This window comes from Triticum urartu, chromosome 7, assembly GCF_003073215.2.
Source record: "Triticum urartu cultivar G1812 chromosome 7, Tu2.1, whole genome shotgun sequence".
NCBI classification, from domain to species: domain Eukaryota; kingdom Viridiplantae; phylum Streptophyta; class Magnoliopsida; order Poales; family Poaceae; genus Triticum; species Triticum urartu.
This window is the reverse complement of record NC_053028.1, coordinates 349,928,735-349,952,168: the sequence shown is the minus strand read 5'-3', so window position 1 is coordinate 349,952,168 and position 23,434 is coordinate 349,928,735.

Sequence of the window (23,434 nt, the reverse complement as noted above, 5' to 3'; positions counted from 1 at the left end):
GAAAGATGGAAAACTTGAATCGAGAATTTGATGAACCTCCGGAATAAGGAATTAATCACTAGGATGAACAAGAATAAGAATTATGTTATGCGTATCCTTCACCAATTTAAATTGATGACAAACAATGGATTTGCCATACTACTTACTCTCTTAGAAAGGATTAAGATAGATATTGCGCAAACGTGAAGAGGCCTTCAATGATCCACCGGTAGGATTTGAAAGAACGAAAGAATTGATATGAAAACCAAGGGAGAGAACACTTGAACGAATCACCGTAAGAATTGAAAATGAACGAAGTAAAGGGATGAATCACCGGTAAGGATTAGAGAACGAGTGAGGATACTTGAGGGGATTTAGATACCACTGAAACGAAGAGATCACGAGCTAATTAGAGAATATTGAATGATGCACCGGCAAGATTTAGAGAATGATAACTGAAGGCTGAGAATGAATAAACCTGAATTTATGGACTCCGGACAATCCAACTAAGAAGGCTCTTGAATTACTCCGGATAGGTGAAAAGAATTTTGACAATCGAAAACAAATATAATAGGATGGGCTCGAACTGGAATCACGAATCTCTGAGAGAACGGAAAAGATATGGAGGTAAAATCTTCTTCGGTCTTCAAAATCTGAGAATGATGACGAGAAACACCACCATGAGTTGTTGAGATACTCCGGGATGATGAATAGAAAGGGTGAGCCAATGGTTAAAATAATTTGACAGATCTTGGAGAAATACATATGACTGATGATAATTCATTCTTACGTCAAACTTGGAGATGAGAGTAACTCCGGGAAATCGAAAGAGTCAGGTAAGATCCTGGGAAAAGACCTGTGGGTTAGGACCCACTCAAGAGAAACACCGTAGAACGATTTAAAAGAGAGAATGCACCGGTTGAATTAAAAGGCTTGAATGAGATAACAACCTCGAAAGAGTTTGAATGAAAGCAGAGTGGAAACATGAATCTTCGAGATATCTTGAGCACTCCGGAACAATTGAATAGCGAGAAATGAATTAATATGAAGAGTACCGGCATGATAAGGTATTTGAACCGAGGAAAAAGGAAAATGATCAACACTAAAAGCTTGAATTGAATCCACCAGAGAAGAAAAAGAATGAAGAATAACGAACTTGAAGAGCATCTTCATGAGAACCGCCGGGTAAGGACATTGACGGAAAAGAATGGAGAGACTTCATAATCATAAGATAGATACTTGATTAAGAGTCCTTGAAAAAAAAAGGGGGGGGGGGGGGGGTAAAACAAAAGACAAATTGGGCCGGATGAAACAAACACCGTTGAGAAAGCTGAGATTGAATCTTGCAAATGTTGAAAATGAACGGATCCACTTGAAGAGAGACACACCGGATGAAAAGGATTGCCATGACAATCTCGATGATCAAGGAGGATTTGTATGCACGTGGGAACATGAGAACACCATTTGGGGAAGGTATGGAATCAACATTTGACTTCAAAGCAACTTGAATACCACAACTCAAAAACAAAAACAAAGGATTGGCTTGCGGAATAAGCCGGAACAAACATATGAGAGAGATTCCGTCCGAAGTTTTCATGGTGGGGCCTACACGGGCTCGATCGTACAGCACCATCATGTACAAGGCAGTGCACATGACATACAAAGCGTCCCCGAGTCGGCATAGCCAAGGACACTTTAAGACACAACGAGACCACTGTAAAACCAACCGTGGATAGGCGGACCACTAGGCGTCGAACCCAAATTTCATATCATACATCTGTCGGAAATATATTCTAAGAGCTACTTGAATTCCCACTTATAAACTCCCCAAATTTTCCGGTTATGCAATCAGGTGTTGGGGATACAGGGGAAGCATAATATCTCACCCAAAACTAACAAATCCTACATCCATCTGTATCCATCCTTCAACACATAACCAAGAAACCTTCGGAAATCGTTTACCTCAACCTTCGAAAAGCATCCGTTATACGAGTTATGGCAATACTCCCGAACTCCCGCCCCAGTACTGGGTGGCGTCGAGGTTATCTCACCAACAACTTCATAAAAGAGATTATCGATGTCGGCGAAACTAAACTTAGGTATTCCAGAACTGCAACGATAAAATTGTGATGACAACACCTCGGAGCTCAACTCCCCGGGACACTGCCACAACCCCCAAATGACAGGAGGCACCAAGAACAATGTTCTCGTCACAAAACCATCGGAACGATTCCAAGATACCAGCGTGATCCTAAAAAAATTTAGTGAAATTTGAGAAGAGAAGAGTCAAAACTCTACGTCAGGATGCCTTACCAGAGCGACGAAGAGACTGAGGAGTAAAAAGAATTCCTAACTCTTCGATATATATAATCCTAAATGACTCAAAACATTTTTCTAGACTCCATAACACCAGCGATTCAATCAAGCAGGGGGCTCCTAAGGTCGGGGAAGGCTCTGATACCAACTTGTAACGCCCTCGATGCGGCTATATCTCCTACGTGTCAAAGCACGACTTAGAGGCATAACCGCATTGAAAGCAATGTCGCAAGTGAGGTAATCTTCACACAACCCATGTAATACAATAAGGGAAAAGATACATAGTTGGCTTACAATCGCCACTTCACACAAATACATGAATAAAGCATTACATCATCCAAATACACTCAAGGTCCGACTATGGAACCAAAATAAAATAAGACTACCCCAAATGCTACATAGATCCCGATCGACCCCAACTGGGCTCCACTACTGATGAACTAGAACGAAACAACACAAAGGACAAGATCTTCATCGAGCTCCTCCTTGAGCTTGGTTGCGTCACCTGCACGGTATCATCGGCACCTGCAAACTGGTTTTGGAAGTATTTGTGAGTCACGGGGACTCAGCAATCTCACACCCTCGCGATCAAGACTATTTAAGCTTATAGGTAAGGCAAAGGTATTAGGTGGAGCTGCAGCAAGCGACTAGCATATATGGTGGCTAACATACGCAAATGAGCGCGAGAAGAGAGGGCAAAGCACGGTCGAGAAACTAGGATCAAGAAGTGATCCTAGAACAACCTACGTCAAGCATTACTCCAACACCGTGTTCACTTCCCGGACCCCGCCGAGAAGAGACCATCACGGCTACACACGTGGTTGATGCATTTTAATTAAGATCAACTTCAGGTTTTCTACAACCGAACATTAACAAATTCCCATCAGCCCATAACCGGGGGCACGACTTTCGAAAGTTCAAAACCCTGCAGGGGTGTCCCAACTTAGCCCATCACAAGCTCTCACGGTCAACGAAGGATATTCCTTCTAGCGGGAAGACCCGATCAGACTCGGAATCCCGGTTACAGGACATCCTCGACAATGGTAAAACAAGTCCAGCAACACCGCCCGAATGTGCCGATAAATCCCGATAGGAGCTGCACATATCTCGTTCTCAGGGCACACTCAGATGAGCAGTCCGTACAACTAAAACCAGCCCTCGAGTTTCCCCGAGGTGGCGCTGCAAGGGGCTCTAGTTTGGACCAACACTCAGAGGACGCACTGGCCGGGGGGGTAAAATAATGATGACCCTTAGGAGCGCGACTCCCAAGGGAAAAGGAAAGGCTAGGTGGCGAATGGTAGAACCAATGTTGGGCATTGCTCCGGGTGTCCCATGAGTTGGGGACAAGGAAATGAGTGACAATTTGGACACGGTGCAAACACGAGCATCTCAAACATCGCAAGCATTCATTCACGGACGTCGTCGGGGTTATACCTTTGAAGTGCGCAAACGAGACGGTTCGGGTTCGATGGGACGTAGTGGTACTTTCGGTCCTCGGCGATGAAAGAGGTACAGACGTTCTCAAGGCACTTGTCGGTTCGGACTTGGTGTAGTTGTACATGGCAAACGTAGTGGTACTCGGAGGCTTGTCAAAACCCAAGCGACAGTAGTCGTACATGACGCTTTGTGGAAGTAGTTGTACTCGCGGACTTCGGCGGCGGTAGTCATTCAGGGTCTTGGCGGTTCGTCGTGTAGCCGTACATGTTCGACGTGGTACACGGTTCGAAGTCGTGCATATCCCGTAGATGTTCGGGGTCACCGTGAGGAACTTGTCGAATCCAGGGTCTCAGTCATCGGTAGTGGTACACGTTTCGAAGGTGAACTTGACGAACTCGAATCCCTTCGGGGTTGTCATGGTACTTGGGGTCTTCGGACCCACCGGTCTCGTTCTTGCGACAATAGTTGAACTTGAAGTTATTGGTTCAAGGGTCTTCGGCGACGCTAGTCGTTCCAGGCATCGGGCGTCGAGGAACTTGGTGACAACTGAGGTTTTTGACGATCTGGTGAGATGACATGGTCCGTGGAAGTCTTGATCTTGATGGTCTTGATCTCCAAAGTAGCACAAGGAGAGATGCATGGTCGAGGTCATCTTCGGCCCTAGGGTTCCATGATGGCGCCGTGGTGGTCTTGTAGCAGCAGCCAGAGCATTAGGGAGGAGATGGTTGTGGAGAGGCGATCAGGGGCGTGAGGAAATGGTCCTGGTCCCGACAAGAGAGGCAGCGGGCGTGAGGCCCTTGCCGGACGGAGCTGGAGCAAGAGAAGGGGTCAACGCCCGGCAATGAGGTGTTCCTTCTCGACACGAAGCAGAGCAGCAGTGATGGCTGTCAGCGCCGGGGCAACAACAGGCGGCGGCGCGAGAGGCCCAGTGAGAGGAGGTCTAACAGGCCGGTTGGTGATGGAGAGGCCCAGGTGGGCTGCGGCTGGCCCGAAACTGCTGTTTCCTCTCCCTAATTTTCTTCAAGCAGAAAATAAAGAGAGAATCATAGGGGAAAAGAAGAGGTGTATGAGAAATATAAAAATATCCTCATGACCTTGAATTCATGCCCTATTTGATAAAATTGGTTTGGACATTTTTAGAGGTAGAAAAATAAAACAATTTTAAATATGATTCAAACTTGAGGCATTTTTTAACCTAACCAAAACAACTCCAAAGGATTTGAAATTTGACAGAGAGGGTTTGGGCATGGAGAACTAGCACCACGAGAAGAATGAACATTAATGGAGGAGGAGGAAAAAGACTCTTGCCAAAATGAAAGAAAGAAGAAGGAAGGAGGAGGGCAAGATGGAACTTGCAAAAAGAAAGAAAAGAGAAGGAAGGAAGGTGGTGATGCATGGATCTCACATGGGGCATGCAACAAAATCTCATGCATGAAATGCTGCAATGCAAAATATGCAATGATGAATGCAACAAGCTAAACAAATCACACAATGAAAACCCGGAAACCCTGGAAGGCAACTGGAGCTCCGGTGTTGGGGCGTCACACCCATCATATTAGGACTAGTTTCATAACCAAAGCAAACTACCATGATATTCTAAAGACTCTCAAAATAATATAAGTGAAGCATGAGAGATCATTAATTTCTACAAAATAAAACCACCACCATGCTCTAAAAAGATATAAGTGAAGCTCAATGAGTAGTTGAATAATTATGCAACTATGTGAAGGCTCTCTAACATTTAATAATTTCAGATCTTGGTATTTTATTCAAGCAGCAAGCAAATAAAAATAAAATGACATTCTAAAAATGGCAGACATCATGTGAAGAAGCAAAAACTTAGGATCAACTGAAACTAACCGATAGTTGTTGAAGAAGAAAAGTGGGATGCCAACCGAGGCATCCCCAAGCTTAGACGCTTGAGACTTCTTGAAATATTATCTTGAGATGACTTGGGAATCCCCAAGCTTGAGCTTTTGTGTCTCCTTAATTCCTCTCATATCACGGTATCCCTAAATCTCAAAAGCTTCATCCACACAAAACTCAACAAGGACTCATGAGATAAGTTAGTATAAATCAATGCAAAAACCTTATCATCCTCTACTGTAGAAAATCACAAAAATTATTATTCAACATTGCATACTAAATGCCTCTGCATATTTAATAGTCCTATCCTCAAATAGAATCATTAAGGAAACAAACATATGCAAACAATGCAAGCATAACAGCAATCTGCCTAAACAGGACAGTCTGTAAAGAATGCAGCTAAATCCATACTTCCCTAACTCCAAAAAATATGAAAGAAAATTCCCACTGTAATAAATTTATCAGAGCTTAATATGCAAAAGGTTTCAACATTTTATCACATTCTGACTTTTCTAGGGAATTATTGCAACAGCGGTGAACTTTCTGTTTTCAAACAGCAACATGAAGACTTGTAAAATAGGCATTGTAAAGGCTATCAATGCCACTTTTATTGAAATAAAAGATGCAAAACATTGTTCTAAATAACAGCAAGAAAATCCTAACAAAATAAATTGACGCTCCAAGGAAAACACATATCATGTGGTAAATAAAAATATAGCTCCAAGTAAAGTTACTGATGAACGAAGACGAAAGAGGGGATGTCTTTCGGGGCAACCCCAAGCTTAGGCTCTTGTTTGTCCTTGAATATTACCTTGGGGTTCCTTGGGCATCCCCAAGCTTAGGCTCTTGACACTCCTTATTCCATAGTCCATCGAATCTTTACCCAAAACTTGAAAACTTCACAACACAAAACTTAACGTAGAAAACTCGTGAGCTCCATTAGCGAAAGAAAAAAAAACACCACTTCAAGGTACTGTAATTAACTCATGCTTTATTTATATTGGTGTCAAACCTACTGTATTCCAACTTCTCTATGGTTTATAAACTCTTTTACTAGCCATAGATTCATTAAAATAAGCAAACAACACACAGAAAACAGAATCTGTCAAAAACAGAACAGTCTGTAGTAATCTGTAACTAAAGCAAACTTCTGGAACCCCAAAAATTCTAAAATAAATTTCTGGACGTGAGTAATTTATCTATTAATCATATGCAAAAAGTATTAACTAAATAGCACTCGCCAAATAAAAATGGAAGCAGTTCTCGTGAGCACTAAAGTTTCTGTTTTTTACAGCAAGATCAATAAGACTTTTCCCAAGTCTTCCCAACGGTTCTACTTGGCACAAACACTAATTAAAACATAAAACTCAATCATAACAGAGGCTAGATAAATTATTTATTACTAAACAGGAGCAAAAATTAAGGAACAAAAATAAAATTGGGTTGCCTCCCAACAAGCGCTATCGTTTAACGCCCCTAGCTAGGCATGATGATTTCAATGATACTCACATAAAGGATAAGAATTGAAACATAAAGAGAGCATCATGAAGAATATGACTAACACATTTAAGTCTAACCCACTTCCTATGCATAGGGATTTTGTGAGCAAACAGCTTGTGGGAACAAGAATCAACTTGCATAGGAAGGTAAAGCAAGCATAACTTCAAAATTTTAAGCACATAGAGGGGAAACTTGATATTATTGCAACTCCTACAAGCATATATTCCTCCCTCACAATAATTTTAAGTAGCATCATGAATGAATTCAACAATATAACCAGCACCTAAAGCAGTATTTTCATGGTCTACAAGCATAGAAAATTTACTACTCTCCACATAAGAAAATTTCTTCTCATCAATAGTAGTGGGAGCAAACTCAACGAAATAACTATCATGGGATTGAAAATTGAAATCAAGATGACAAGTTTCATTGTTATAATTATTCTTTAAAGCATACGTGTCATCACAATAATCATCATAGGTAGGAGGCATGCTTTCATCATAATGAATTTGCTCATCAAAACATGGGGGACGAAATATATCATCTTCATCAAACATAGCTTCCCCAAGCTTGTGGCTTTGCATATCATTAGCATCATGGATATTCAAGGAATTCATACTAACAACATTGCAATCATGCTCATCATTCAAATATTTAGTGCCAAATATTTTAATGCATTCTTCTTCTAACACTTTGGCACAATTTTCCTTCCCATCATACTCATGAAAGATATTAAAAAGGTGAAGCGTATGAGACAAACTCAATTCCTTTTTGTATAGTTTTATTTTATAAACTAAACTAGTGATAAAACAAGAAACTAAAAGACTCGATTGCAAGATATAAAGATATACCTTCAAGCGCTAACCTCCCCGGCAACGGCGCCAGAAAAGAGCTTGATGTCTAATACACAACCTTCTTCTTGTAGACGTTGTTGGGCCTCCAAGTGCAGAGGTTTGTAGGACAGTAGCAAATTTCCCTCAAGTGGATGACCTAAGGTTTATCAATCCGTAGGAGGCGTAGGATGAAGATGGTCTCTCTCAAGCAACCCTGCAACCAAATAACAAAGAGTCTCTTGTGTCCCCAACACACCCAATACAATGGTAAATTGTATAGATGCACTAGTTCGGCGAAGAGATGGTGATACAAGTGGTATATGGATAGTAGATAATAGTTTTTGTAATCTGAAAATATAAAAACAGCAAGGTAACTAATGATAAAAGTGAGCACAAACGGTATTGCAATGCTAGTAAACAAGGCCTAGGGTTCATACTTTCACTAGTGCAAGTTCTTTCAACAATAATAACATAATTGGATCACATAACTATCCCTCAGCATCCAATAAAGAGTCACTCCAAAGTCACTAATAGCGGAGAACGAACGAAGAGATTATGGTAGGGTATGAAACTACCTCAAAGTTATTCTTTCCAATCAATCCGTTGGGCTATTCCTATAAGTGTCACAAACAGCCCTAGAGTTCGTACTAGAATAGCACCTTAAGACACAAATCAACCAAAACCCTAATGTCACCTAGATACTCCAATGTCACCTCAAGTATTCATGGGTATGATTATACGATATGCATCACACAATCTCAGATTCATCTATTCAACCAACACATAGAACCTCAAAGAGTGCCCCAAAGTTTCTACCGGAGAATCACGACGAAAACGTGTGCCAACCCCTATGCATAGGTTCATGGGCGGAACCCGCAAGTTGATAACCAAAACATACATCAAGTGAATCACGTGGTATCCCATTGTCACCAAAGATACACACGGCAAGACATACCTCAAGTGTTCTCAAATCTTTAAAGACTCAATCCGATAAGATAACTTCAAAGGGGAAACTCAATCCATTACAAGAGAGTAGAGGGGGGAGAAAACATCATAGGATCCAACTATGATAGCAAAGCTCGCGATACATCAAGATTGTACCACCTCAAGAACACGAGAGAGAGAGAGAGAGAGATCAAACACATAGCTACTGGTACATACCCTCAGCCCCAAGGGAGAACTACTCCCTCCACGTCATGGAGAGCACCGGGATGATGAAGATGGCCACCGGAGAGGGATTGCCCCCTCCAGCAGGGTGCCGGAACGGGTCTAGATTGGCTTTCGGTGGCTACGGAGGCTTCTGGCGGTGGAACTCCCGATCTATTGTGCTCCCCGATCGTTATAGGGTATACAGAGATATATAGGAGGAAGAAGTGCGTCAGGGGGGCACGAGGGGCCCACGAGGGTGGAGGGCACGCCTAGGGGGTGGGCTTGCCCCCTGCCTCGTGGCCTCCTTGTTGATCCCCTGACGTGCACTCCAAGTCTTCTGGGCTTCTTCCGATCCAAAAATAAGTTCTGTGAAGTTTCGGGTCAATTGGACTCTGTTTGATTTTCCTTTTCTGTGATATTCTAAAACAAGGAAAAAAATAGAAGCTGGCACTGGGCTCTAGTTTAATAGGTTAGTCCCAAAAATAATATAAAAGTGCATAATAAAGCCCATAAACATCCAAAGTTGATAATATAATAGCATGGAACAATCAAAAACTATAGATACGTTGGAGACGTATCACAAGGCGTGGGTTGAGATGGAGGGAGTTTTCGGAGCACAACAAGACAAAGATATATCTTAAATATTTCAGGGTAATAAGGCGTGGGTTGAAATTTCCGGACAAGCCTAACATGTACTGTACCAAATCAATTCGCACTTCCGTTGGCGAAAACACAAAAAGAAATCAATTCGCACCACACAAGAGAGTCTAGTCTCGTGTACTATACCAAATCAATTCGCACTACAAATTCCATTCAAAACTTTGCATTCATGTTATGTTAAATTAAAATATTTCTCTATGTGCATAATGCATGCAACCTGCTACTCAAATGAACGTTTTAGTTCATTCCAAACATATATACTACCGCTTCAATATGAACTAAATTTGAATTTGTTTCTCTATTTTAATAAGATATACAATAATGATTGTTGTGAAGTCAAACCATTTGAATTCATTTCTCTATTTTAATAAGATCTACAATCATCATTATTGTCGAGTTAAATCATTGTTTGTGTATTATCTTCACATCACACCACATGATTACTGTCGAGTTAGATATGAACTATGTGTACTATATGAAGTCGAACTCGATTTTTTGAATCCACTTTATGTTGATTTCAAATCACAGTACATTTCAAGATCTAGCTAGATCTTCGTAATCTAAACCATGTCTCATATGTATAATGTGTTTATCACATAATGTATGGTGCCCCGCCTCCTACGCCTACAAGTATTTAGATGTGAGTTGCAAACGCCACACATTACCACAAATTCAAATAAGATGTGAGATTGTTCGATATATAGTATTGTTTAGATTGTTCGATATTTAGTTGTAAGCTGCAAACGCCACACATTATCACAAATTCAAATAAAATGTGAGATGGTTCGATGTATAGTATGGTTTAGATTGTTCGACATTTAGCTGTGAGTTGCAAACGCCATGCACTATCACATTATGGTATAACATGTGCAATACCACAACACGCGTATCACCGCTATATTCATGCATGCATGTGTTTATAACACTATGATCTCCTATTCAAATATATGAATCCACTTTCATATCAAATTATGATCTTTGTTAGTCTCTTACACCCACACAATCCTCTAACCTTTGTATCTAGCACTAACTTTCTCTCGTGCATGCACACGCCCTACTCGCCCTACCCCTCCCTCGGCATTCTATCCATCATGCACATTCATTTTTTTCTTTAGGTCGTTCTCCCACAGTCTCCACAACTCCTTTCCGACACACACCAATCGATAAACCTCTCCAGCGATGTCTGCCTACAACATACACACGCACCTTCCATATCCTCCTTTTTTGTCCATGCCTTGTGTCTCTCATACGGTCCCACACACGTGTAAACTCTCACCCCTCTTTTCATCGATCTCACAATCGCACACTCCTCCCCCTATCTAGCTAGTAGCTCGGCCTCTCTCACCACCTCCTAGCTCCATTCTCTCTGTCTATCCGTCTCGCTGGGCCTTATTTGCCTCTAACAAATGGATGCACACCGACCGATCTCCCGCTATACATATAGCTAGCTAGGTCCTTATAACTCGTTTCCCCCACACGTCGATCGATATACCTCATTAGTTATGTCTCTCGCTTCCTCCTACAAACAACAATTGATCTATCGATCTAGTTAGGTTTGCTTACCAAACACATGGTTCCCCTTCATCATCCATGCATGTGTCCTGACACATCTATCACGCACAGGCACACACAGAAACACATCCCCACTCTTATTGATAATATTGCAGTTCTACCCTCAGTTTGTCTAGTAGGCCTCTCCCACCATCTTCGAGAAGCAACTCCATCACCCATCCAGCACACTACCCCTCTCCTCCCTCTCTCTCTCTCCTCTCTCTCTCTCCTTGTCCCAACCTATTTCCCATCCTTCAATTATGTATGGATGTTGACCAATCTCCCTCAAGACATAGCTGGGTATCTCCTTCTCAACACATATACGAGTCGTTCTACCTCTCTAGTTAGGCCTCTGCCTCCCCCCCCAACACACACCGATACATCAAGCGCTCTAGTCATGTCTCCCTGCCACACACAAACTTGCCCTGTGCCCTCTAACGTTCCAGTAGGTCAGTCGCCCTATATGTTTGACTTGCACACACACAATTTCAATGGCTCTCTTCATCGATCTCGCACCCACCCACTTGATCCTCTCTTCGACTCTATCGATATCTATGACCCTCTATATATGATATAGATAGGCCTCTATTTCACACACATTGCATGTGTAGAATTTTTGTTTGAGATGTCATCGACACATATCCCCACAAATACATTCACGAAATCCCCCCCAACGAAAAACACTCACAAATGCACACGCCATCTATCTTTGTATCTATCTCACACACACCCATGTAGGTGGGGGACGTGCACGAAGAGAAGAGGTCCACGCATGGCGCACATACTCCCATCTCTTTCCCAACCACACCCACGCGGGTACACGATGGAGCTCATTTTTGTACGAAAAGGCATCCCACATGGTAATTTGACATGTGTACTGGTTGTCCACTTGATGGAGGATCGTCTACCATGGGTGAACAAACAAATTGCGACTTGACCTGTTATGTTAAAAAAAGAGGCAAACCATGTGGGCCCTACATTAGAGGCAAGGCTCTATACACTCGAGATGCTTTGTACGTATTACTTTTGATGTGTCCCTCAACTCGCAGAACGAGGAGAAGCTTGCTTAGTACGCCGTCTCCCCCGCCCACGAGCGCAATGGCTCACAAGACGAGGTGAAGCTTGCTTACTACGCCTTACACCCGCTCCCTCTCCCACGCACGCGATGGCTCGCAGGACAAGGAGAAAATTTTACTGCTCCCTCCATTTACTCCTCGTCCCTACCTTGGTTAGAGAGATTATCATATTGTTTGGAATATATGTCCTTTAGTAGATTTCAATATGAACTACTCCACTAGTACATACTCCAAACACTGATGTATATAGACGTATTTTAGAGTGTAGATTCACTCATTTTGCTCCGTATGTAGTCCATATTGAAATGGACATAATAGTACGTACTCTCCCTCGCCCCTCGACCCTCGCCCACGTGGTGGATGTGCAGCAATTCATTAGGTCTCATATAGCTAGAATGATATATACTGTAGTACGATTATTGCTCGACTTCCTGAAGAGGTGAAGAGCCAATCGCAAGGTTAATATTTTGGAGATGCCAAGCGCAAGGTTTACTGGAGAACGAGTAGTAGTACTAGTAGTATGTACCAGTGGTACGTACTGTACGAGGAAGAAGGCAACAAGATGTATGTTTTGCGTGACAGTCTCTTCTTACAGGACGTGCTAGACCTAGTGGACCTCATTGTTGCAATGGGACTACTCCCTATCATAGATGGCATAATTCAGAGTGGTGGGCAGCGGGCATAATTCGGAGCTACTTAGTCTTAAACCCCATGAATAAGTCCCATCAAAAGGAATAGCCATCCTCTACACATGCTCCTATGTAAAATGAGTAAATGAGACACAAAGAGAAAGAGACAAAGTAAAAAAAATCACCAGCCTTAGATCTATCCCTATTGTATCAGTGAATGGTATTTTTATGTCGTGATTGACATGGCTATATTATTAACCATGCTACAGAGGTAGGAGCGGATTTTTATTTATTCGCGGAGGTAGCAGCAGATGGATATTCAACGAGGAGTGAAATGATGGCTGCTTCCTTGGTCAAACATAGAGAAAGGTGGGCCTCGTGATTTCATGGCTTATTAGTCATTATTATTTCCTATACTCTTTGCCCATATATAATAACCGCGTGGTAGTACAGTAGTGGGCTATACTTTTAATAACCATGCTCGAAGAGAAGAGGTGCACGCACCCATGCATGTGGTGTACTAGTAGTAGCACTCTTTGCATCTTTAGCGTCTTCCCCAACCACACACGTGACACGGTGGAGCTCATTTCTGTAAGATGATGCAGCCCACGTGATAATTTGACTCGTCTAGTAGTAGTTACTCACTTATAAATAATGGAGGGTCGGGAACCACGCATAAACGGTGCCGCGTCATCTATAAATAAAGTTTTTTTCTTCAGTGGCACATACGCAATATAAATAGGTTCATATGGAGAGAAAAGGAAACCGCTCCACTATATACATAGCTAGGACGAGCCTACACGGTTGCTTGCTGGGGTTGCTCTCTTCACACTCTCTCGCACAAAATGACTGTGGCCACATCTCTAACATCCGGGCGGATCACGTCCACCGGGGGAAGGGGTGGATGCTTAGTGTAGATGTGGTCGCCGTCACCGACGGTGAAAACCCACTGTCGGCATGTCCTGATCAAGGGTCCCCACCGTTCTCTCTCACAAAGCTGGTGAGGTTGCCTTTGTCCCTTGCTCACTGCCGCGACGTGGGCAGTTGCCGCCTCCCGCCGCCCTCCTCTAGGTTGAGCTACGTCCCGACATACCTTAGGTACAACTTCCTTTACAGTCGGCTTGCACCACTACTCCAGGTGCCCACATCACTCCATGTGGATATTTCTCTACTTCTTTGCCCCGCACATACCTCTATTGGCTTCTATGTACTATATTTGTGATGAGTTTATGTCTCATGAACTAGTCCCAATAATCTTATTCTAATCATGCTTCTTCAATTTCTTTGCCACAGGGATGGTCATCTCGATTTTGGTGAAACTGCACAAAATGATCTGATGGTCAAAGGGTTGCAAACTTCATTTCTTCGGAAGCTCCAACATTGCCAGCAAATTAAAGCCTGGTTAGGGTTTACGGTTGCTGGGCTAGGGACTGCATGGATTGTTTTTTCTTTAGCTGTCTCTGTTCCAAAATAAGTGTCAACTTTAGTAGTAGTAGTAGTAGTAGTAGTAGTAGTAGTAGTAGTAGTAGTAGTAGTAGTAGTAGTAGTAGTAGTAGTAGTAGTAGTAGTAGTAGTAGTACAACTTTGTACTGAAGTTTGCATAAAGTTGAGACACTTACTTTGGAACGGAGGGAGTACATATTGGCTATGATCTGTCAATCATTGACATGCAATAGCGTGCATGTTAGGGTATGTTTGGTTTCTAGCCACATCTTGCCACACTTTGCCACACCTCACCTTAGGCAAGTTTGATCAAGTTAGGTGTGTGTTTGGTTCTAGCCACACCTAAGGCAAGACTTTTACGAGAAGTGAACCCCACATGTCATAGACACGAAAAGTGTGGCAAGATTCCCTTAGGCAAGCCAAAGTGTGGCTAACAATTTGAGCAACTCAAGTTAGGCAAGTGTGGCAAAAATAATGTGGCAATATATGGCAACCATAGTCACAATCCAAACAGCGCCTTAGTCTCCTTTATATTTGATGAAATGTTGCAACGGGCAACCTTGGATGCAAGATACATGAAACAGAAGCTAGAAGCTTCATAGCATTGTACAAATTTATCTCGCTGAGAAATTACAGTACGTACTGTACTAGTACTATGTACTCCCTCCTTTTCTTTTTAGTCTGCCTATAAGGTTTGGTCAAAGTCAAACTTTGTTAACTTTGACAAGTTTATAGAAAAATATATCGATATTCATAATATGAAATCAATATTGTTAGATGCATCATGAAATTAATTTTCATACCATATAGCTTTAGTATTGTAGATGTTGATATTTTTTCCTATAAAGTTGGTCAAATTTTACAAAGTTCGACTTTGACCAAATCTTATATGCAGACTAAAAATAAACAGAGGGAGTAAAGAGTTAGGTGTCGCATGGTGTCCAGAAAATATGGTGATAGTGTGAGGCGGGCCATGTAATCACTGAGCCTGCGTGTTTTCACTACTTTCGCACTCCTCCACTATAAGAATGGGGAAAATTGTAATCTAGTAGTACCTCCTTTCGCCGAAAGTGTGGGACATCTAGCAGTCGTACCACCTTAGTAATAATGACCAATGAGCCATCAAATCACATAGACCCAGCAGTAAGTTGGACGGACGAAGCAACCATCACTCTTGAATTCGCTTCTCCCTTCAACGCAGGTGCCAGTGAGAGGTCGTGTCCGCTCTACACATGCATGAATGCGGCACCGATTCTTTGGAGCGGCGCTGGCCGTTTCGGGCGGGAAGCGCACGCGGGCGATGGAGGGGCTTTGGGTGGACCAGGCTAGTTAGGAGCGGGCGTGGCAGCTGTCTGCCTGTCCTGACCGGACGCCCAGAAACGCGAGGATGCACCGACTCTCACGGCTAAATCGTACACTACACACCACCTCTCTGTAGGAGTAGGTCGATGTGTTGCTCTCTCTAACACACACATGTTGTTAGACACACACACATACGCGCGCGCGTGCACGCACAAGTTCATAAATAGGAATATCCTACGAGTGCGAAGCCACAGGAAGTGAGATACAAATGGAGTATGTACAAGAAGAGAAGAGGTGTCGAATATTCCATCAAACCTGGACTGAGGAGTAGTACTCCCTCCGTCTAGGTGTTAAGTCATCTTACGAAATCAGATATTCCCAAAATGTTTAGGCATCGTCCACTAACTTCGCATCTCAATCCCCTCCTGGCCTCGTTGCTAGCTAGCGTTGTTACTTAGGGAGCGTTTGGATCCTTAGCAAGAAGAATTTATAGCCTAGCCAGGCAAGGTTAGGTGTTTGGAACTGTTAAAATTTGTTAGCTTTTGTGGGCCAGCTAGCTTGGGTGGGCTAGAAAAACCTTACTAGCTCGGGAGAGCCAGATCGGCTCACTTCTGACGGCAAACTTTGCGCATGGAAAAATCAGCGACCCACTCATGACAATGATTTTCACGGAGCAAGGCTGGTAAGAAAATGAACTAACCCGTTTGACCAGGCAAGGTTGGCAAAGCGAAAGCTGGCTAGCTGGGCTAGCCATAGTGGGAGTAACTTAGGTACTAGTAACATAGCACATCCCAAGAAAAAATTGCTTATGTGGCATGTAGTTAATGAGGAAAGAGATGCTTGTGGTAACATAATATGTTACTGTAACATAACACACCCCAAGGTAAAATGAGTCTATATCTCAATTAATGAAGACTTGCATGTTACCATCCATATGTTACTACCCACTGTGAAGGTAGTAACATAGACTAGTAACATGCCCACTATGACCAGCCTAAGCAATGTAACCAAACGCTCCTTACTATGACTTGTTATCTCCCCCGGAAACCCAATGCATGGAGCGCAACTACGTGTTGATTAGTCAAGAAATCAAAGTCGGTTTGCATGCGAGTTAATACATGGCCCTGCATGGTAGCTAAAATGGCGTATCTTAGTTGTTGTGATTAATTGTTGCATTTGGAGACAGAAATCAGGGCTTTGATTGGAGGAAGGACCGGTCAAGTTTCTCCTCCTCCAATCTGCTTGCACCTTGGTCCCGCTGCACCTTCTAACGTGACTTACACCGATGGAGGGAGTAGTATGAGATACGGTGGCACACTGACTTAGGTCGAATACAAGTGTCCAAAATTATTGGAAGAGAGCAAAGTGTACAAACTAAATAATTAAAATAGTAAAATGAACTGTTGGTCACTGAACTTATCGTATAAGTTCACTTTGGTCACTGCACTCAAGAATACGGTCAATACGTTCACTATATACGTGATGAGGTGATTATACGGTCACTGCGATATCGTATAGCTCTATATTCATCCATTTTGAACACACAAACCTCCAATTGTGATTAACTAGTGGCAAATATAGTTTTCTACCTTTAGTAGCAGCACACGCATGCGGCGCATACCTTGCAGTGCATGCACACGCACTAGCACGGACTCAAGTCGCATGCTAGCCTCTATTGCCGCAAGTTCGTGCAGTACCTCGCCTGTTGTCCGTCGTTCCCGTTGTTGACCCTACCACCTGAGGTCGTCAACCCGTTGCTCTACCACTATGCCAAGTCCGAGCTCTCGCTGCTTGTGGCACAACGCATATGAACTCCATCTGCATGAGATGTCATGGCCATCAATGATGATTATGATGACACCCACACTAGGTCGCTCTACTCGCCTTGTGCGCACGATTGTCGTGCGGCTGCCGAAGTATGACCCTGCGGCCTCAACTTCATCGCCCGTCGCCAGTGTGTGCGTGTTGTGAGCTAACTAGTGTGTGTCTTCCCACTACATGCAAGTGTGCGAGTGCATGCATGCGTATTGTGTGCATGTTATAATAAGGATTCATTTAAAATAGAACGTGAGCGAACAGAGGGATTGAAAGTGCAACTATCCCTGGGTGGTTTTGGTAATTCCTAACAACATATAGCTCATTTTGCTAACATTATTCCAAGATTAATATTTCAGGAAAAGCTCAATGAATGGCATGGCATGGATGAGGAAAGTGGATCCCTCAAAATTCTAAGGACAAAAAGTTTGGCTCAAGTGTGAAGCTCAAGACTCTACATTTTATATTTTAGTGATCCAAGATCACATTGAGTCTATAGGAAAAGCCAATATTATCAAGGAGGGATGAGGTGTTGCTTAATGGCTTGCTTGCTCAAAATGCTTAGTGATATGCTCCAAAATCCTCAACTACCTTCACACATCCACATATGACCTAAACCAAAAGTCAAACTCGGCCCCACCGATTCTTTCTATCCAGCGCCACCGAGTTTCAAATGTCATAGCCACTGCCACAAACCCTAGGAAAATCGGTCTCACCGATAGGGATCTCGGTCTCACCGAGATGGGATTGTAATCTCTCTGTTTCCCTTCGTAACGTTTCGGTCTTACCGAGATGAGCGATCGGTCCCACCGATATTGCAATGTAAACTCTCTGTTTCCCTTTTGTAACACTTCGGTCTCACCGAGATGAGCGCATCGGTCCCACCGAGTTTACCCGACCAACTCTCTGGTTAGCTTATTACCAAAATCGGTCCTGCCGAGTTTGTGTAATCGGTCACACCGAGATTACGTTATGCCCTAACCCTAACCATATCGGTCCTACCGAGTTGCATCTCAGTCCCACCAAAAATCCTAACGGTCACTAGGTTTGCTGAATCGGTCCGACCGAGTTTAACCATTTGGTCCCACCGAGTTTGGCAAATTGTGTGTAACGGTTAGATTTTGTGTGGAGGCTATATATACCCCTCCACCCACTCTTCATTCGTGGAGAGAGCCATCAGAACATACCTACACTTCCAATACACATTTTTTGAGAGAGAACCACCTACACTTGAGTTGAGGTCAAGATATTCCATTCCAACCATATGAATCTTGATCTCTAGCCTTCCCCAAGTTGCTTTCCACTCAAATCTTCTTTCCACCAAATCCAAATCCTGTGAGAGAGAGTTGAGTGTTGGGGAGACTATCATTTGAAGCACAAGAGCAAGGAGTTCATCATCAACACACCATTTGTTACTTCTTGGAGAGTGGTGTCTCCTAGATTGGCTAGGTGTCACTTGGGAGCCTCTGACAAGATTGTGGAGTTGAACCAAGGAGTTTGTAAGGGCAAGGAGATCGCCTACTTCGTGAAGATCTACCGCTAGTGAGGCAAGTCCTTCGTGGGCGACGACCGTGATGGAATAGACAAGGTTGCTTCTTCGTGGACCCTTCGTGGGTGGAGCCCTCCGTGGACTCGCGCAACCATTACCCTCCGTGGGTTGAAGTCTCCATCAACGTGGATGTACAATAGCACCACCTATCGGAACCACGACAAAAACATCCGTGTCTCCAATTGCATTTGAATCCTCCAAACCCTCCTCTTTACATTCTTGCAAGTTGCATGCTTTACTTTCCGCTGCTCATATACTCTTCTGCATGCTTGCTTGAATTGTGTGGAGATTGCTTGACTTGTGCTAAGATAGCTAAAATATGCCAAGAACTAAAATTGGGAAAAGGCTAGATTTTTATTTGGTCAAGTAGTCTAATCATCCCCCCTCTAGACATACTTTCGATCCTACAAGTGGTATCAGAGCTTTGGTCTCCATTTGCTTTGATTTCCATAGCTTTTGGTGGTCATAGCCTTGGTTTCACAACCTAGGAGAGTATGGCGTCTAGCGAGGGAAATTATCACCATAGAGGTCCTTACTTTGATGGCACTAATTTTGCTAGTTGGAAGCATAAGATGAAAATGCATATTCTTGGACATAACCCCACCATTTGGGCTATTGTGTGTATTGGCTTGCAAGGTGAATTGTTTGACGAGAAAGAACCGAACCGTGAAGCCACCGCGGAAGAGTTGAAAATGCTGCAATACAATGCTCAAGCTTGTGATATCCTCTTCAACGGATTGTGCCCCGAAGAATTCAACAAAATCAGCCGTCTTGAGAATGCAAAGGAAATTTGGGATACTTTGATAGATATGCACGAAGGTACCGACTATGTCAAGGAATCCAAATTGGATGTGCTTCAAAGTCAACTTGACAAGTTCAAAATGAAGGATGGTGAAGGTGTTGCTGAAATGTACTCTAGGCTTGCTCTTATCACAAATGAGATTGCTGGCTTAGGGAGTGAAGAGATGACCGATAGATTCATCATCAAGAAGATCCTAAGAGCCTTGGATGGAAAATATGATACCGTGTGCACATTGATCCAAATGATGCCAAATTACAAAGATCTCAAGCCAACGGAAGTCATCGGAAGAATTGTTGCTCATGAGATGTCACTCAAGGATAAAGAGGAACTTCACAACAAATCAAGTGGTGCTTACAAAGCCTCATGTGAAGCCCCCACATCATCGAGTGAGAAGAAAACCTTCAATGAAGAATTGAGCTTAATGGTGAAGAACTTCAACAAGTTCTACAAGAGTAGAAGCAAAGAGAGAAGCTCCAAGTCAAGGTCCTACAATGACAAAAGATCTTCTAGTCGAGAGCAAAACTGCTACAATTGTGGAAGGCCCGGACACTATTCCAATGAGTGTACGGCCCCCTACAAGAGAAGAGAAGATTCTCCCAAGAGAAGAAGTAGAAGAGAAGAATCACCATCTAGAGAAAGGAGTAGAGATGATCGTTATGAACGAAGACCCTCACGGAGAAGCAAGGATTCGGAAAGAAAGGACAAGTCATCAAGGAGCTACACAAAACGAAGACATCAAGCTCATGTTGGTGAATGGGTATCCGGCTCCGACTCCGACAACCACTCCGAGAGAAGCTATCACTCCGACTCCGAATATACTCAAGATGAAGGTGTTGCCGGTCTAGCACTTGTGACAACCAACTCCTATGACATATTTGACTCACCAAATGAAGGAGTTGGAACATGCTTCATGGCTAAAGGCCCAAAGGTATCACACCCCGAGTATGTTGATTTCAATAGTGATGAAGATGACTTGTTAGGTGATGATGATTTACTTGTTGACAACTCTAGTGATGAATACTGTGATGAAACATCAATTAATCATGCTAATCAATATAAAACGAATGACAATGATAAGGAGAAGATTGAGTCTCTAACTAAAGAACCAAACACTCTTAAGTTAGCTCATGAAACTATCTTAGGAGATCATCGAGAACTTTTAAGGACTCATGAGAAATTACGCTTTGAAAAGCTCAACCTTGAGCAAGAGCATGAGTTCTTAAAAGCAATCAATGATGATCTTCGTAAGAAAAGTTCTTCTTACATTGCCAAGCATTTACTCTTATCCACTTACATGCCTCAAGTCAAGTCTAGTAACAAGAACAAGAAAGATTCTTCCTCTAGTAGTAACAATAATCATGCTAAATCCAATATTGTTGCTTCTAGTAGTTCTCTTGATTCCACTAATGATTCTCTTAGCCAGTTACACCTGAGCAAGAAAATAGCTTATTGAAGGGAATTATAGAGAAAGGTGTTTACAAGAGCCTTGCCAGAAGTAAGCAATTTGAGGAAATTGTACACAAGCAAGGAAGGCACCGGAAGAATCATGGTGTTGGTTTTGAACGAAAGTTCAATGCCAATGGAGTTGAGTGGGAAGAAGATCAATACCCCAAGACGAAGTTTGTTCCTCAACAAGAGAAGTATGATCCTACTTCTTTCAAAGGGACACAAGCTCAAGATGATCTTCCACCACAAGACCACAAGCAAAAAGGCAAGGACAAGCTTCAAGAGGAAATTGATGCATTTGAAGAAGCTCCTAAGGCCTTGGTCAAGTGGGTTCCCAAGACTACTTCAAGTTTCACATCATCAAGTACAAGTACAACACCGAGGATTCCCATCAAGATGGTGTGGATCCCGAAGAAGAAGAACTAGAGAGTTCTTGAGGGTGACTCCGCCAACATACTTCACTCTTATCATCTTGGCAAGAACAAGTGCAATCAACTTACACATCTTGCACTAGTTCATGGAGTCACAAACCCTCTTGTTGGTAAGACAAGGGACAAGGTAACCTAAAAGCTTTCATAGACATCATCTTGTGTGTGCATCACTTGATGTCTATGGATATCCTTGTTTGTTCCTTGTGGGACTAACCCGTGTAGGTATTGAAAGTGCAACTCACTCCAATGGATAGCTTCAAATGATCTACATCAACATTGAGCATCCACATCTTCAACATCTACATGAAGTCATCATCGACAAAACCCAAGGTTAGTTCATCCCTCTTAGGGGGGGGGATGTCACATCTAGGGGGAGCTTTACTCTAAGAATTGAGCTAAAGCAACTCTAATGGTGTGAACACAACAATGATTTATGTAAAAGTGGTAACCCCACTTGTGCTTAAACGATGAGTATGACCTATGATCAAATGTTCTCAGTTGACTCCTAAGTCAATATACTCATATATAGATGACCTAGTCATCGCAAATTGTTTGATAGATGCTAGAATTGGTTGTGCATGCTTTGCCACATATTTCAATTGCCATTTTATTGTGTGAGCATGTTGATTGCATATTTTACTCATTCGAGGACATCCACTTGTTGTTTTGATTGATTGGTTTTCTTTTGCCAAGTGGATGGACAAGAATGCCTAAGAACCCTCTCTAGCTATCTATGCTTTTCTCATCTCAAACTCTATTCATGCTACATCACAAAATTTGATCAAGTCAGATTTGAACCACTCTATGCGAGGAGCACTCGGAGTCCCCGATTCGTCATAGACTTAAACTTCCAAAACTTCTTTGTGCATTTCGGTCTGACCGATTCATCCATTTCGGTCATACCGAGATCACTAAGTCGATCTAGGTTTTCAATATCGGTGCAACCGATTTGAACCTTTCGGTCACACCGAGTTTCAGTAACTATTTGCATTTATGAATCTCGGTGCCACCGAGTTGTTCCACTCGGTCACACCGACAGGGTCGGGCTATATATACCCACGGGTCAAATTTTGGAAAACTTTCCGAACCTCCTCGACCCGCGCTTAGCCCGCTCTGCCTCCAGGGTCTCCGGATCGTCTTCCTCGTCGCCAGCCGCCTCCTGCCGCTAGTCTCCGCCGCCGTCAACGGGAATCATCCCCGCCGTTGCCGCCGTAGCGAGTTCATCGCCGAACTAGGGTATGAACTCGATCACTATGATATCCCTATCTGATTCCTAGCACATTGTGTTTGCCATGTATCTTGCCACGATTGCGATCATTCTTATCCAGTAAAAACACTTTGTAGTTTAGTCATGAATTGAAAATTTAGGGTTAGGTTTCCGCCGAAACCATCTCAGACCCACCGAGTTGTGGAACTCGGTACCATCGATTCGGCTCAGGCCATTGCACATGTAATTTTCGGTCTGACCGAGAATTGCAAATCGGTGTGACCGAGTTCAGGAATTTGTGAAACCCTAGCAGTCTCAGTGCCACCGAACTGCGACTCGGTCTGACCGAGTTCACTAGTTTAGGTTCCAACAGCTGCTTCGGTATCACCGAGTTTACAAATCGGTTGATCAGAAATGCTTTCTGTGGAAAACTAAAACTAAGT